The 15115-nt window shown below is 37.8% G+C and overlaps 1 pseudogene; it reads left to right on the top strand.

Moving 5' to 3' along the window:
- The first annotated feature begins 7379 nt into the window (after positions 1 to 7379).
- Positions 7380 to 8651, top strand: LOC107153961 (annotated as a pseudogene).
- The last annotated feature ends 6464 nt before the right edge of the window (positions 8652 to 15115 follow it).

Below are 15115 nucleotides of genomic sequence, written 5' to 3'. Positions count from 1 at the left end.
TATTTAGTTTTAGCATGGGGCGAGAATCTAAATTTAAAGAAAGCATAGCCCAATCTACACCTGTGGAGCCTAATCCCTTGGAACCTCTTTCTACAGTACGACTGGAAAATTTATCATGTAGGCTGGGTATTATTAGTAACTGTGCTATTCTATCTCCTGGTGAAATTACTGATATACCCTTTGGAGAACTGGCTATAATTTTTATTTCACCTTCATAATCGGGATCAATTACCCCAGGACTTATCATAAGTCCTTTTAGAGTAGAAGAGCTGCGTCCCAATAATAAGCCTACTGTTCCTTTGGGAAGAGGTCCTTTCACCCCTGTGGGAATGATTTGAACTCCCATCTCTGGAGTTAGTACTGCTCTGGCGGAGGCGCAGATGTCCAACCCTGCGCTCCCTCTGGTTTGTCTGATGAGGGATCTGATGGACAATGTGTCCTGGGCACTACCCTGATGGGGTTGCTGGGTTCCTCCAGTGCTCCGTATATTTGTGGTTTTGGGCCCCGGAGCATTGGGCCCCCCTGTCCATTTTTTGGCAATGGAGCCCGATGCCTTTCTCCACGATATCGTGGATAAACACCTGGTCCTTGTTCGTTTTTTGATAATGGAGTACCCTCTATGGTGGTTTGAGAACGGCATTCATTAGCCCAATGTCTCCCTCTACAGCATTGTGGGCAAATACCTGGTATTCTACTCCTTTGATACCTAGCTTTGTTAAACCCTCCTCCTATGGGGCAACTCCTTTTAAAATGTTCTGTTTGTTCACAATTGTAGCATATTTTCGGCCTGGCATCTAAAGCCTGTTGTGCTGCGGCTGCCAGGACTTGCCCATGTTCATTAATGTCTCTACATAATTTGATATATGTGTTTAAATCTCCATGTTTCCATGGTCTAATGGCCTCCTTACACCATCTGTTTGCTTGTTCAAAGGCTAGTTGTTTAATTAATGACATTGTTTGCTCTTTTTCCCCAAAACTCTGGTAGCTGTTTGAATAAGCCTATCTACAAATTCAGTGTAAGGTTCATTAGCTCCTTGTATTACCTTAAATACTTGACCTTGTAAATCTCCATGTCCTTGTAAAGTCTTCCATGCCCTAACTGCATCTGTAGCAATCTGTGAATATATAGTCGGATCATATGCATTTTGTTGCAGCTGACCTTCATAAGGTCCTTTTCTTAACAACATATCTAGATTTCTCTGAGGATAACCATCTTCTGCATTTCGCCTAGCTGTCTCTATGTAAAATTCCTCATTGGCAACCTTCCATAACAGGTATTGTCCTCCATTTAGCACAGCTTTACACATACTAGTCCAATCTGCTGGAGTCATGTTCAAGTTGGTAATGGATTCGACCAAGCTTATGGTGAAGGGTGCTTGAGGACCATAGGTTGTTACAGCCTTTTTTAGCTGTTTCACTGTTTTGAAATCTAAAACATGCTGAATTCGCTGCCCTCCTGCCTGTTCAAATACAGGGCATGCTAATCTTTGAGGTCCTGTCTCAGGATCCCATCTATCAACTACGGGGGTTGAGGGCCCCATAGGCAGAGCTGTTGGTTGGACACGTATGCCCTCTGGTGATAGAAAGGTGTTAGTAGCAGCCTCCTGTTGTAACTTTTCCCCTGATCACTTTTTCTGCTCTAAACTTTCTTCCTTTTTCTGTCTATCTCGAGAGGCCTCCTCTTTTTCCTGATCTAATATGTCTTCTACCATAATATGAACTGAAATCTTTGGACTAGGCAAACAAAATCATATCATCATCCACAATGGCAATGTGCCAACTAGCAGAGTTCCTGGGTCTTTCTTTTCCCTGTCCCTTAAATCTTCACCATGATGGTCCCATTGTGATATATTCAACAATTCCTCCTTAAAAAGCCATGGGCTACATTTTTGTATTGTATCAACTTATGCCCTGACTCTTTTTGGTTTTACTGGGGTCCCTCCTTTCTCTAACAATTTACTTAACATTCTTTTGGTTTGTTTTTTGCTAATTTCTGACCCCATATTTCTGCTACAAGGATAACACAACTCAAACAGATAACTCAAAACAAAACCTAAGCAAAACAAAACAAAAATGGAACAAAAAATCGTTGTATCAATTTTTCTATTTTTTTGAAATGTATATTCATGGTCTATCTCTATCTTTTCCTCAGGGCCAAACAACTTCAAACCTTGAGCCAACCATCTTTCCCAGTTTCCTGAGAAAGTTCTATGGATAGGCACCTTGAAACAAAAACAAAACAAATCAAAACAAGAACACATTGTTTTTTGAAATGGTCACCCATTCTCTCGCCTTCCCTCAGGGGAGAGCAATTTACCTTATCACTTACCCTCAGGCATTCCCCTCATGGCCACCAAATGCAGCAGTCTGGCTGGGCACAAAATAACCAAGCTGCCACACAGCCTTGTAGGTTCAAACAGCAAACTTTATTTCAGAACTGTCACCAGCACTCTACACACACTTCCCGGGAACACTCCCTAATGCCACGTGGCTCCTCCAGGAACCACCAACAGGAAAATCCCTCCTCCTGCACTTCCCCAACCAATGGGAACTCTCTGGAAATCCCCAGGAGAACTCCAAAATAGTGAGAGAACTCCAAAGTAGAGGCAGACAGCAGGGGTCTAATATACAATTGAATACACAGCTTAACATAACCATTATCATCTCAATGGCTTGCTGGGGTCACCTCTCAACCACTCCATTCTGGCAAAAATGCCATGCATCATTTCCACTGGGCTATGGCTCTCAGCAAAGTTGCTTTTAAAAAGTACAGCATATGTAATATTTCTAAAAAGAAGGAACTTGAAACTTGAGTTGGTTTTCATGTCAGTTTTTCTAGACTACTACTTATCTAAGTCTTCAAATCATTTTTCAGATGTTGTTTTGACTTCTTATAGCACTTGAAAGCTTCTAAGTCACAGAATCATTATAAATATATAGCAAAAAGTAGGATAAGATGTGAGTCTTTGAAATGGCTTTAGCTCCTGAAGGTGAATTATGTTGTTGTTAAGATAATAAAAGTCATCTAATATATTTTGTGTTCCTAGTTATGCTTGAATTGTTGATGAGCCAAAACTAATGTTTGAAGGAAAGCATTCACTAGTAATTTTTGGTTTCCTAAATGTCTCTAAAGTTCAAAAGCATTATGCCACCTTGTATGATTAGACCACTTCTATGGCCAGAATTTTATCAAAGTAAACTAAAACACTTTCAAGTGCTATAGGGTATGAAAGTTTAGAAACTTTTCAACAAATGTAATTATGTGAGGTTACAAATATGTTAATTATTTTGTGGTGAATATTTCACAATGTACAGACATGTATCTGAATCAACTTGTCAGCTGGGAATGGTGTCACACACCTGTAATCCTAGTAGCCACTTAGGAGGCTAAGGCAGGAATACCACAAGTTCAAGGCCAGCCTCAGCAATTTAGGGAGCGCCTGTCTCAAAAAAAATGGGCCCTTCCAAATCCATTAAGCTGCAACACCATATGCTGCTGCCCTCTGACAACTCATGACCAAGTAGGCCTCACCGGATGCCAGCACTAATGCCCTTTAACTTCCGGAGCCATGAGCTAAATGTCTTTTCTCTATAATTTACCCAGGGTGATATTCAATTATAGCAACAGAAATTATACTAAGTTTCAGAGAGATTACTGGTCAAGGCACACAACTAAAAAGCAACACTTTTGGGACTCAAACCTATTGTCTTCAGTTTCATACAATATAGAAGCACACAAAAACCAGGCTGCAGATTCCTCTTATTTGCCAGAGCTGTTTCTGTTTGGATATAAAAGTCACTAAATGAATCACTAGCTTGTTTGCATCTATAGCAACTGTATCAAGATATCTTCTTTCAAGTAAACTTCCTAAGCATTGTCCTCATCTGAACATGAGGGTCAATAACACTTTCATCATCATCATCATCATATTCACTATAACAGAGTTATTCCCTATACTTTTTATAAAGAGAGAGAGAGAGAGAGAGAGAGAGAGAGAGAGAGAGAGAGAGAGAGAGANNNNTTTCTTTTTTTTAAAGGAGAGAGAGAGAGAGAGAGAGAGAGAGAGAGAGAGAGAGAGAGAGAGAGAGATTTAATATTTATTTTTTAGTTTTTGGCAGACACAACATCTTTGTTTTGTATGTGGTGCTGAGGATCAAACCCCGGGCCACACGCATGCCAGGCGAAAACGCTACTGCTTGAGCCAATCCCCAGCCCAAGTTATTCCCATTATTAAAGGGACAAACAGAACAAACATCAAATGCTGTTCCATTCCTTTCCACTCTCCTTTTCCCATTTCTTAGTAGAAAGAAAAAAAAAGTGAGGATTCTTAAAAATCATTTTTTCTTTGAAAGATTATAGGATTTTTAAATGGTATAGAAAGTATAATAGCATATAAAATAGTAAAAAGATACCAAACCACATCCAGCTAAAAAAGTTGAGTCTTGGTCAATTGACATGGGCACCTGATCTTACCACTTATTTAAATATGAGATAGTTTTGCACCATTCATGTCATCATTCCCCAGATCACCAGAGATGATTATGACAGATGCAGTACCCCATGTACCTCCTGAATATTTCCAGATTTCAGGAACAACTATTTGTACACTTTCCCAATACTTGTAATATCATTTCCTGCCAAAATTCTGTCACAATTTTTTTTTCTTTGTAAGATGCAAGCATTGTGTTGTAGAAAATCAATAGCACCCTATAATTAGAAGCTGGTAAACTGGATGTGGTTGTGCATGCCTTTAATCCCAGTGGCTCAGGATGCTGAGAATAAAAGAATCATAAGTTCAAAGACAGCTTCAGCAAAAAGCGAGGTGCTGAGCAACTCAGTGAGACCCTGTCATTAAATGAAATGCAAACTAGGGCTAAGGATGTGTCTCAGTGGTCAAGTGCCCTTGGGTTCAATCTCTGATACCCCCCACCACCACCAAACAAAAAGATTGTTTCCTTTCTGACATGTTAACCTAGGAAATGGGAATCTTCATTTCAGAAAATCGACTGTGTATAATTTATTAACTGAGACATGTCAATTTGCTTGACAAAAGGATTCACCATCATAGTCCCATAAGGCGTTTGAAGGAGACATCAGAAAACTCAAGGAGACATGGTATGGGCATCCAGGGAGTCCAAAAGATGATTCCTATGAGTCCCAGCAGCTTCCATGGATCAAATACAATCAGTAAACACTTTCCTGATTTAAATGATTGTTACAGTGCAAAACACCTATTGCTCTTGGTAAACATCACTAAACCACCCCAGGGGTCCTCCAGGACACCCCACAAATCACTCAGATCACCCCAACCTCCAGAACTGTGGCTGGAAGCCACTCTGATTCACTGGTACTTATGCCAAGGCAGTTGTAAAATATTTTGAATATCACTCTTGGGTATCATCAAAACTGCTTCTTAAATAAGAATCTTTCTCCCCATTAAAATTTTAGGCACTTTTTCCTTAAGCTATTTGACAGTGTTTTCTTCCTAAAATATACTAGCAGGTGAAAGTAAGTTCTAGCTCCATTAAATTCATCTCTTTCCTATAGTAAGTTTTCATAAAATTATGTAAGTTAAAATTTAATTTAGAATTCATACACAGCCTGATTAAAATTCTAAGCTGTGACACTACAATTTTTTAAAGTATAGAGAAACAGGATTTTCTTGTGGATGGTGCAAAATTATATGTAACAATACAATTAATCACTCATTTATTTGGAACCATGTATTATTAATCTCTTTATTCATCCCAACTAGAATAATGATTCAAACAGAAATGATATACAGAAATCATTAATGACAAAGAAAAATTTTGGTACTATTCCTGAAAATACTCGAGTTTATAAAACTGCACAACAGTGCAGCACTTAAAATGCACCTAAAAATTATAGAGAAGACCCAAAAAAGTGACCATTTATCCTTCTGCTTAACTTTAAATTGAATGAATTGTTTACAAATGTGTATTGTCCAGTCAATAAGAGCTTGTCACATGGAAAGTAATTAAAATCATCTTATAGATTTTTGAAGGAAAATATCTGCATTTGAAGACAGAAATAAAAGTCTTAATTTTCAAAAGAAAATGATTAGCTATGGGCAAATTTACAATTCACTAAAGCCATATCACTGTGATTTTATTACCTAAAGTGTGTAACAGTGCCATGAAATTTTACTCGCCAAACAACAGCTTAGAACATAGCCACACACTTAAACATATTTGAAAATAAATAATGGTCAATAACAAAGAGCCATGCAAAAAAAAAATTGGTCAAAAGAGGAAGAGTCAGAGCTCTGAAGACACAGGGAGACACACAGATGCCCAAGAGTGCAACAGGCACCTACACAGATTACATTGTGCTTGGATTTCTTTTTTCAAGTTCAAGATATGATGAGGTGCTAGGTAAAGCAGAAGGTCAACCCCAAAGGAGTCATAAATGAAAGTAATTGACTTATCTCCACAAACACGATTTCCAATACCTATAAGATCCACCAACCCCCAGCAGCTGAGCACACTAAAATACTCCAGTCTAAAGTGTACATGCCCCTTCCAACTTCTCCATCATGTTAGCCAGCATCTCTTGCAGGGTCCACAACAAGAGGGACTGCTCCAGCCCAAAGGTGTTGATGGACAGGTCCTGGGGGACATTCTATAAGCAAAGAGGGAGAGGTGTGAATATGCCACCAGTGTCAAGCATTCATGCCCCATCTACCTTGGTGTCTATTCTTTAGCTGCTTCACAGTAAGAGTGAATGTCCTTGCTACCCCTGAACGGTTAGCTGCCCATCACCACAAGACACTGTCATTACTGCTCTTGTTTCATACATTATTAAACTCAGGGTAACAAGTGCTGCCATGCCTGGACTTCGTATCCTGAAATGCACTGCATTGGAGCTTTGTATGTAGTTCCTGTGGTTCCCTGAGTCAGGGAATCTTACTACCACCAGAGAAAAAGAAAGCAGAGAAATTAGGTCACTTTTCCAAAGTCACACAGTCACAAAATATTCAAGCCAGGATAGAAATTTGGAATGTTCCATCTCTTATGTATTGGTTTCTAACCCATCAAATATTCTGTTGATTTAAAAAATAACATTTAGGGCTGCTTAAGTGGGAAGCAATGGCACCTGCATAATGTGTCTGTACAGCAAGGGGGGAAGCAGAGAGGAGTCTCCAGGGGCCGCTGCACCTGCATCAGAGAATTAGGTAGCAGCATGCAAGGCTGAGTGGAATCTACATTGGCCATGACCACCACTGTGGGGACCAAGAACAAGGAGGAGGAGTCAAGGTGCAAGAGCAAAATCTGAAATGGATGTTACATGAATCATTTTAAGAGCTGCACACAACTATGAACATTTCTAAGACCTTTTCTCATTAAAGTACATAAAGATGAATGAATCTGCCTCCTTGTATCTTTTGGAGTGTCCTGGTGCTTCTGCAAAAGTCTTGCCTTGCCAGCACACGTTTTGCAAATCATGTATTTTGGGATTGTAGGGTCCCTCAGTTGTCCCGAGTGGAGAACTCTTGTTGGCTCCTGTGATGAGCTTCCAGGTAACATCCTGCTGGTCAGGCTTCTAGATGGCATCAAGCAGAGGCCTTGGAAACCTAGCCAGTGGGGGCAGTGTGACCAACTGCACAGATGTATTCAGGGTTCAGGGCACCACTATGTCTAATTGTAGTGCAAAAGATCTGTAGAGCTCCGAGTGTGGATGGCAGACTCAGGTGCAAGCCTGAAGGACTCAGTGAGGGGTCTACTTGTTACAATGTCCTAAAGCATTATACAACTGTGAAGAAAAAGAACCTGGAGCTTTAAATTCAGCAAATGTGACATCATCATTTTTTGAACTCATATTGATAAAAGCTGGCTCCACAGAGTAAGTCAATGGTATCCATGGTTTCTCCCAGCCAACTTAGTGCAGATTATTAAATCATTACCTCAGCCCCTACCCCAGTGCAAAGCATTTTATGACTTTGAAGTGAAAGACAAGGAAGCACATAATGACCACCTTCCATTTGTTAAGAATGATGTTTGACTGTGATCCAAAGAGTGGATGTAAGCTGTGCTGAATGAATGTTGGCAGACAAAATAGAAATATTTCTGATTTCCTACATTGAATTAACTCGGCTGCTAAGCAGCTTACAGAATGGGATAAGCCTCCCATGACAGGAGTTGATGCTGAAACATATACCTCAGCAGCAGCCCAGAGCAGCACTGCCCCAAAACACTCCCAACACCAAGAAGAACACAATAAAGCAGCACTCCTTCACTTCCTTCCTCATGGAATGCAAGTCCTTTCATGCATCCCAGAACTGCCACTCCATGATATTCAGCCCTCCTGTCCTCATCAGCTCCAGCAACCCTCAGCTGCTACAAGGATCAGAGAACTTACTGGGCTTTCCTCCAGTGCCTCTTCTCAGATTCATGTGAGTACTGCTGCATTCATTGTAATCCCACACGAAAGCATCCCAGTGACACCTGGCCCTTCATTCACTTTTCTGTTGGATATCCCCTCTCCAGGTGCCTGTGGAACTATGATTCCTCACTTTCCAGCACCCCCTCTCCTGGCTTCCACTGTCCTCACCTCCATCCTGCCAGAAACTGTGCTGCTTCTGCAAGAATGGGATCCAGTCTCATGGCAGAATCCATTGCTGACAGGTTAGAGGATTAAATATTATGAAGATTTTGGTCCTACCCAAATTTATCTATAATTTTGATGCCATCTCATTACTAAGTGTATATATTAATTCCATATATATACATATATTAATTCCAAAATAGAAGCAGGTACAGATAATCTCATTAACTGGGATTATGGTATGGTAAAAGTAATTAAGAAGTGATGAAATTTGAGTATCAATTATTTCTTATTTTTATATGATCTACATAATTTTTAATAATGTCTGGGTTAAACAATGATTTGCACAATTTATAAAAACTACTCTCATAAATAAATAAATGTGATATGACTTTATCAAACCAATGATTCCAGGTATCCAGAGAAGTTTAGGTATCTATGATTTTCTTTGCAGCCATTCTTAAATACTGGAAAAATATTAGCCTAGTACAAAAAAGAAAGGAAAAATAAAATGAAATAAAGTTCAGCCCCTGCCACTGAATATATAATTTGATTTTCAAGAGTATGTAGGTTTTTGAAGTTATAAATAGGTAAATTTTTTTCTGCTACAAGGCTGGCTTTACTTACAGATTATAGGTAATGTCTATGGATTTAGATCTGAAGAAAACTTCATATAATGTTCTGCAAACCATTTAAGAAAAAGAGGGTCATGAAGTGTTAATGCTTCCTTTAAAACAATATTCATTTTGCTCAAAGTCTACTCCTCTGGCCACAAAATGTACATTGACCATTGAAGTTGCAAATTGCAGACAAAGATGATGTATAATTAAAGTAATCCCAAAAGACTAGAAATTTCTTTACCCATTACATCATAATAAGTCCAGAACCCTTTTATTTATCAGATAAATTTTGATTCATAAATGAAAACAAACAAGCCATTGGTTTTCAATATGTCATAGAATTGTGACTGTGCTGCATTCTTTCAGATTTCCTTCCACCTATTATTCTCTATTTTAAAGATGACCCAAGCACAAATTCCTTAAATTTTAATTCATGTACAGCAGCCTGTGTCTTGTGCATTGCATAGGTGCCAGTGTCTGAAGTGTTAGATTGTATATATGGAAAGAAAGCCCTCTGGCTAACACAGGAGCTGAAACAAAGGGCAGTAGGAGCTATTTGTTTCCATTAATATTTTTAGACATGGAATATAATGAAGAAAGATGATTTGACTGAAGATGGACTTAGAAGGAGCAGTATATAAAAAAGAAAAAGTCTAATGAAAAATGATGAAGATCTCACTGCTCTGAATCATTGGAGAAATGAATCTTATTTTAAACTAAAGATAATACTGTGAACAGGCCATATTTAATGTTAATATGAATCTATATTTTGCTTCTTGCATGCACTTGACTTCACCACATTTATAGAACACATCTGCTGTGTTGTGTAACCTTCCAGCTGAGTCCTGATTCCTCAAGTTTCCAGATCTGACATGCATGTAACACCCTGAGTTATTGAGGTCTACCTGAGGATCATAAGTCCATGAAAATAAATATCTTCTTTACATTCTGCAATTAAACAAGTTAAAAGAAAGGGATTCATAACATAGAGTAATGACTTTTTGAAAAGTCAAGAGACTGTGCTATATGATTTGAATTTTAAATCATCATCTTGATATGTTTAGGGCTTTAATTTATGGAACAAACAGGCAATATTTATATTTAACAATAAATACCTAAATATTATAAATCACCTTAGATGAACATTTATGGGGGAATTTCAGTGAAACTTCTGAACAACTTGTCACTTTTATTGTACAGCAATGATTGTAAAAATGATATGCTAAGTAATCCTAGAGTATAATTTAGGGACACAAAAACAACTGTCAAGAAATAGGCAGAGATAATGTTTTATCAATATTTGCAAACTAAAGTAATTAGTATTAAATTAATCATCACAGCTTAATTGAAGCTCTATGTGTAACATAATATTTATTAGACTTGCTATTAGTGGACCTTTAAATGCTACCACAACTTGAACTGTAGGTTTTTAAGTGTAGATAATGAACCACTGTTGCCACACACAAAAAAAGAAAATGAGCCTCTTCCTGTTGTACAGAGTGAAGATAAAGAGGACTCCCTTCTTCCTCCTCAGGATTATCTACATGGTTGGCAAGATATCATCTTCAAGCCTGCTGAAATAACTAAAGCAAAATCCTAAAAAAAGTAAAAGTGCAGTAGCTAATACTGGAAATGATAAAAATAATTTTCATTGTATTGAAAGATACTGTTTTCAAATGTGTGTTTCTTGTGTTTTTTATCTAAATGTCACCGTAACATACAGTCATATGCCACCTAAAATTTGGGTAAACCACAGACCACATACATAATAGCATGTACCACACAGTCCAGCATGCAGTAGACTATACCATGTAAGTTCCAAAATTGTGTACAATGAAGAAACCACCCAAGATACTTTTCTCAGAGGTATCCCTGTTGTTAAGTGCATGACTGCATATTTAAAAATGCTCCGGTATATGGTGGTAAAGACTTAGCCTGAACATGTCTCCCAAACCCTTCAGCATTCCCTTCTTGACTTTCATTTTATCTGTTTTTTCTTCTCTTTTCCAGTTTTGTTCATTTTCCTATCAGTATGGTCCCCTTTCTCTTGGTTCCCATTCATTTGTCTCTCCAGAGAGTGCAACGGCTGATCACTGGCTGTGGATATAGATTCTCTTCCTGATTGTGAACTTTATTCTGTGTCTTCTTCCACTAGTAGTAGTAAAATAAAATAAAGATAAGAAATATGGTGAATCACAGCCACAAAAATAAGTAAGCAAAAATGTTTGAGACCTTTACTTTTCTACATTTTCTATAGCAGAATGGTCCTGCCCTCAAGTTGGATGGAAACACTCTTTAATGTTGAGTAGAATTGGAAGGAAATATGTGATGTGGATGAGTCCCATGCACGCATGTCTGCTATGTGAAGAGGATGCACCAATAGAAAGACAGAAGCAGCTTCCTGGCTAGAAAGCTAGATGCTTTGGTATGCACAGTGACATTCTGGTTGCTATACAATATGTATGAGGGGAGGACTTCAACCCTCCTTGTAGAGCACAGACCTCTCATGGTCTTTGCAGTATAGTGGAAAGATGAAAAGAAAGAAAACAAGCAAGTTTTCTTCCCCATATGTTTCCTTTCTTCTTGTTTAAGGCAGTGTAGACACATTCTGCTCCCTCAATAATTTGGTAAACTGTACCACTCTCTATAAGCCCACAACTGTTAGCATAGGACTTCTTACCTCAGGGTTCCGAATAGGTCTATTTATGATTTGTGAATACCAAGGAGTAGGCTTTTTGGTATATAACAACAAATCCTCCAGGGATCTGTAAAGTTTCTTTATATTGTTAATGCCAACATGATTAGTAAATGCTAACCTAACATTACCTTTACTCACTACTGAACAGGTACTCTCCTCTGAGGGTAAGTCCTAAGGAAGCATGAGTAAATATTTGTTGACTAGATGACCATTTAAAAAAAGAGCTGAAAATATGAAAAGCTATCTTTTTTTGCTTTCTATTTATAAAGAATTACCCTACAAATTTTAAAACTATCATGGTAGAAACAGATTCTTTACAAATTTGGTATTTTCATTGGAAAATAAAAAAAAAAAAAAAAACAAATGTGAAAACTCTATACAGGATGACTCACAGTCCTCATAAGGTACCATTTTAAAATGACACATAAAGTGACTTAAATAAATAAGCCATTAATACTGGAAGATTTTACTAAACTCAACAAATCTCCTCACCACCACCAAATTCAATCACTTAATGATAGGTAAATAGCAATGTAATAAAAACTGATGAGCGTGGACTCCTGGGTATGCAAAGTTCTACATAGGAACTGAACACATTGGGTACATAAATATTGTTTTTTGTTTCTTATTTTAGTTGATTATTTTGACTTTGGAAAAGGAAAAAAAGATGTAGGAAATGAACAGCCAGTGATACAGATGGTGTAGAATAACAGGATCTGCTGTTCTGGCCACTGACTTTTTTTTTTAATTTTTTATTGTTGGTTGTTCAAAACATTACATAGTTCTTGATATATCATATTTCACACTTTGATTCAAGTGGGTTATGAGCTCCCATTTTTACCCCCTATACAGATTGCAGAATCACATCAGTTACACATCCATTGATTTACATATTGCCATACTAGTGTCTGTTGTGTTCTGCTGCCTTTCCTATCCTCTACTATCCCCCCTCCCCTCACCTCCCCTCCCCTCTTCTCTCTCTGCCCCCTCTACTGTCATTCATTTGTCCCCCTTGTATTATTTTTACCTTTCCCCTCACTTCCTCTTGTATGTACTTTTGTATAACCCTGAGGGTCTCCTTCCATTTCCATGCAATTTCCCTTCTCTCTCCCTTTCCCTCCCACCTCTCATCCCTGTTTAATGTTAATCTTCTTCTCATGCTCTTCGACCCTACTCTGTTCTTAGTTACTCTCCTTATATCAAAGAAGACATTTGGCATTTGTTTTTTAGGGATTGGCTAGCTTCACTTAGCATAATCTGCTCTAATCTGGCCACTGACTTTTAACACAGAATGTTGAACTCTTGGCAAGGGAAACGGGTTTTTCTGAAAAACAAATGTAATAATAATAATAAGATGATGAAGACAAAGATAAAAAGTAACTAGCATTAAACATGAAAACTTGATTACCTTTTATACTAATATCATAGGATGGGAATAATAATTAATATGATGAAGAACCAAGTGTATCACCATGAATGAAGATCGAGAAGAAACAGTCAGTTGATATCTAGTAGAGTACTACAGAAGCGGTTTCAAAATAGGAGAAAAGTTCAAATTCATGACCCCTAAGACACTCTACTCTAAAACAGATTTATTTAATTTTAAAATCATCTCTCAGTACATAAGGGTAGAGAGAGAAAAATACTCGGATTATTTTTTCATTGTTCACTTTCATTCTGCATTCTAAACTTCTCTCTAATGCAGGCTCTCATATGAATTGGGTAAAAAGCTTCCAAAGGTAATGGTAGTATGTCACCTGCAACACAATGCTGCAGAACAGGAACAAAGAGGCCACACACTCAGTTTTATGAACCCTTGCATATTTGCTTTTGGTTCCCAAGTGATTTTGACATTTAAATGATGGTACATGATGGATGTTTTCTGCCCAGTGGGATAATGTATAATGGCTTTGAAGGCTTTCCTTTCAAGAGGTAAGACCAAATGGAATGTTCATAATAATAAAAATAGTAGTACCCATAAATCTACTGATGGTGTAAAAAGTGTACAATGCAGGGCTGGTGTTGTAGCTCAGCAGTAGGACATTCACCTAGCGTTTCAGCACCACATAAAAATAAATAAATAAAACTAAGATATTAAAAATATATTTTTTAAAAAGTGTAAAATGCTGAGGCCATGTACATGGGGCTGTTAGAAGATATACTCATGGAGAGTGTGTGGTGTAAGCAAGAAGGAGCACCCGTAGGGCTGGGGTCGTAGCTCAGTGGTAGAATGCTCACCCAGCACATGCAGAATGCTGAGTTCAATCCTTAGCACCAAATAAAAATAAAATAAAGGTATTGTGTCCAAGTGCAACTAAAACTATCTATCTATCTCTATATATATTTTATGAGTGACCTTCTTGCCATCAACATTGTTACTTGCCTTCCCTTTCCCCAATGACCCATCTCTAGTCCATGGTCACAAAAATAATAATTATTTTACTTGAAATTCTTCAAAAACTTGTAAAGGTCTTTAGAATAAAATGTAAACAATTTGCCTTAGACTATGATCCTCTCTCTACATACATCTCAAACTCATTCCTCACTATAATCTTACAGATACTGTATACACATCCTAACAGAGTTTGGAACTACAGAAATCTAGAGATGGTCTCCATTCCACATGCTCCATTAGCCCCTCTTCACCCAGTTGAAGACTCTCAAACAGTAGTGCTGGAATGAAGCAATATCTCTCTGGGAAACCTTCCCCACTTCTGCATCTACTTTCTTCTCCAACTGAATTCCACACAGGATGGGTGGGTGGCCAACACTTTGATGCCATAACAACATGTACACTACAATTACACTCAACCATACAACTTATCAAGAGTTGGTTACAACTGGGTTGGATTTCTCCTGAAGCTTCAGGAACTTAAAGCCAAAATATCAGACTATAAGTGCCCTGTCTCATTAATACATGCTTAAATACCTAAGTAGTATTTTTTTAATGGGATATCTCATTTAGAAGATTTTTCAGGTATTCCAGAAAATCACAGGATTGTAAATCAAAAAAGATGTATTCTAAATGTGATTTTTGTCAAATATTTAAATACTTTCCTCTTACAAAAAGGTTATAAATAAGAATTCTATAATTCACACACCTTAGATATGATTCTCACTGCACTCTTGCTGAAGTTACTTTTGATCTGGAAAAAAGAAATTTAAGGAAGAGTTTTTGCTGAACACACATCCATGATGAATTCAGAAACTTCCTATAACAAATCAAAGCTT

This window comes from Marmota marmota, unplaced genomic scaffold, assembly GCF_001458135.2.
Source record: "Marmota marmota marmota unplaced genomic scaffold, marMar, whole genome shotgun sequence".
Classification (NCBI taxonomy): Eukaryota; Metazoa; Chordata; class Mammalia; order Rodentia; family Sciuridae; genus Marmota; species Marmota marmota.
Note: the sequence above shows the minus strand (reverse complement) of the source record. Positions and strands in the feature narration are given on the sequence as shown.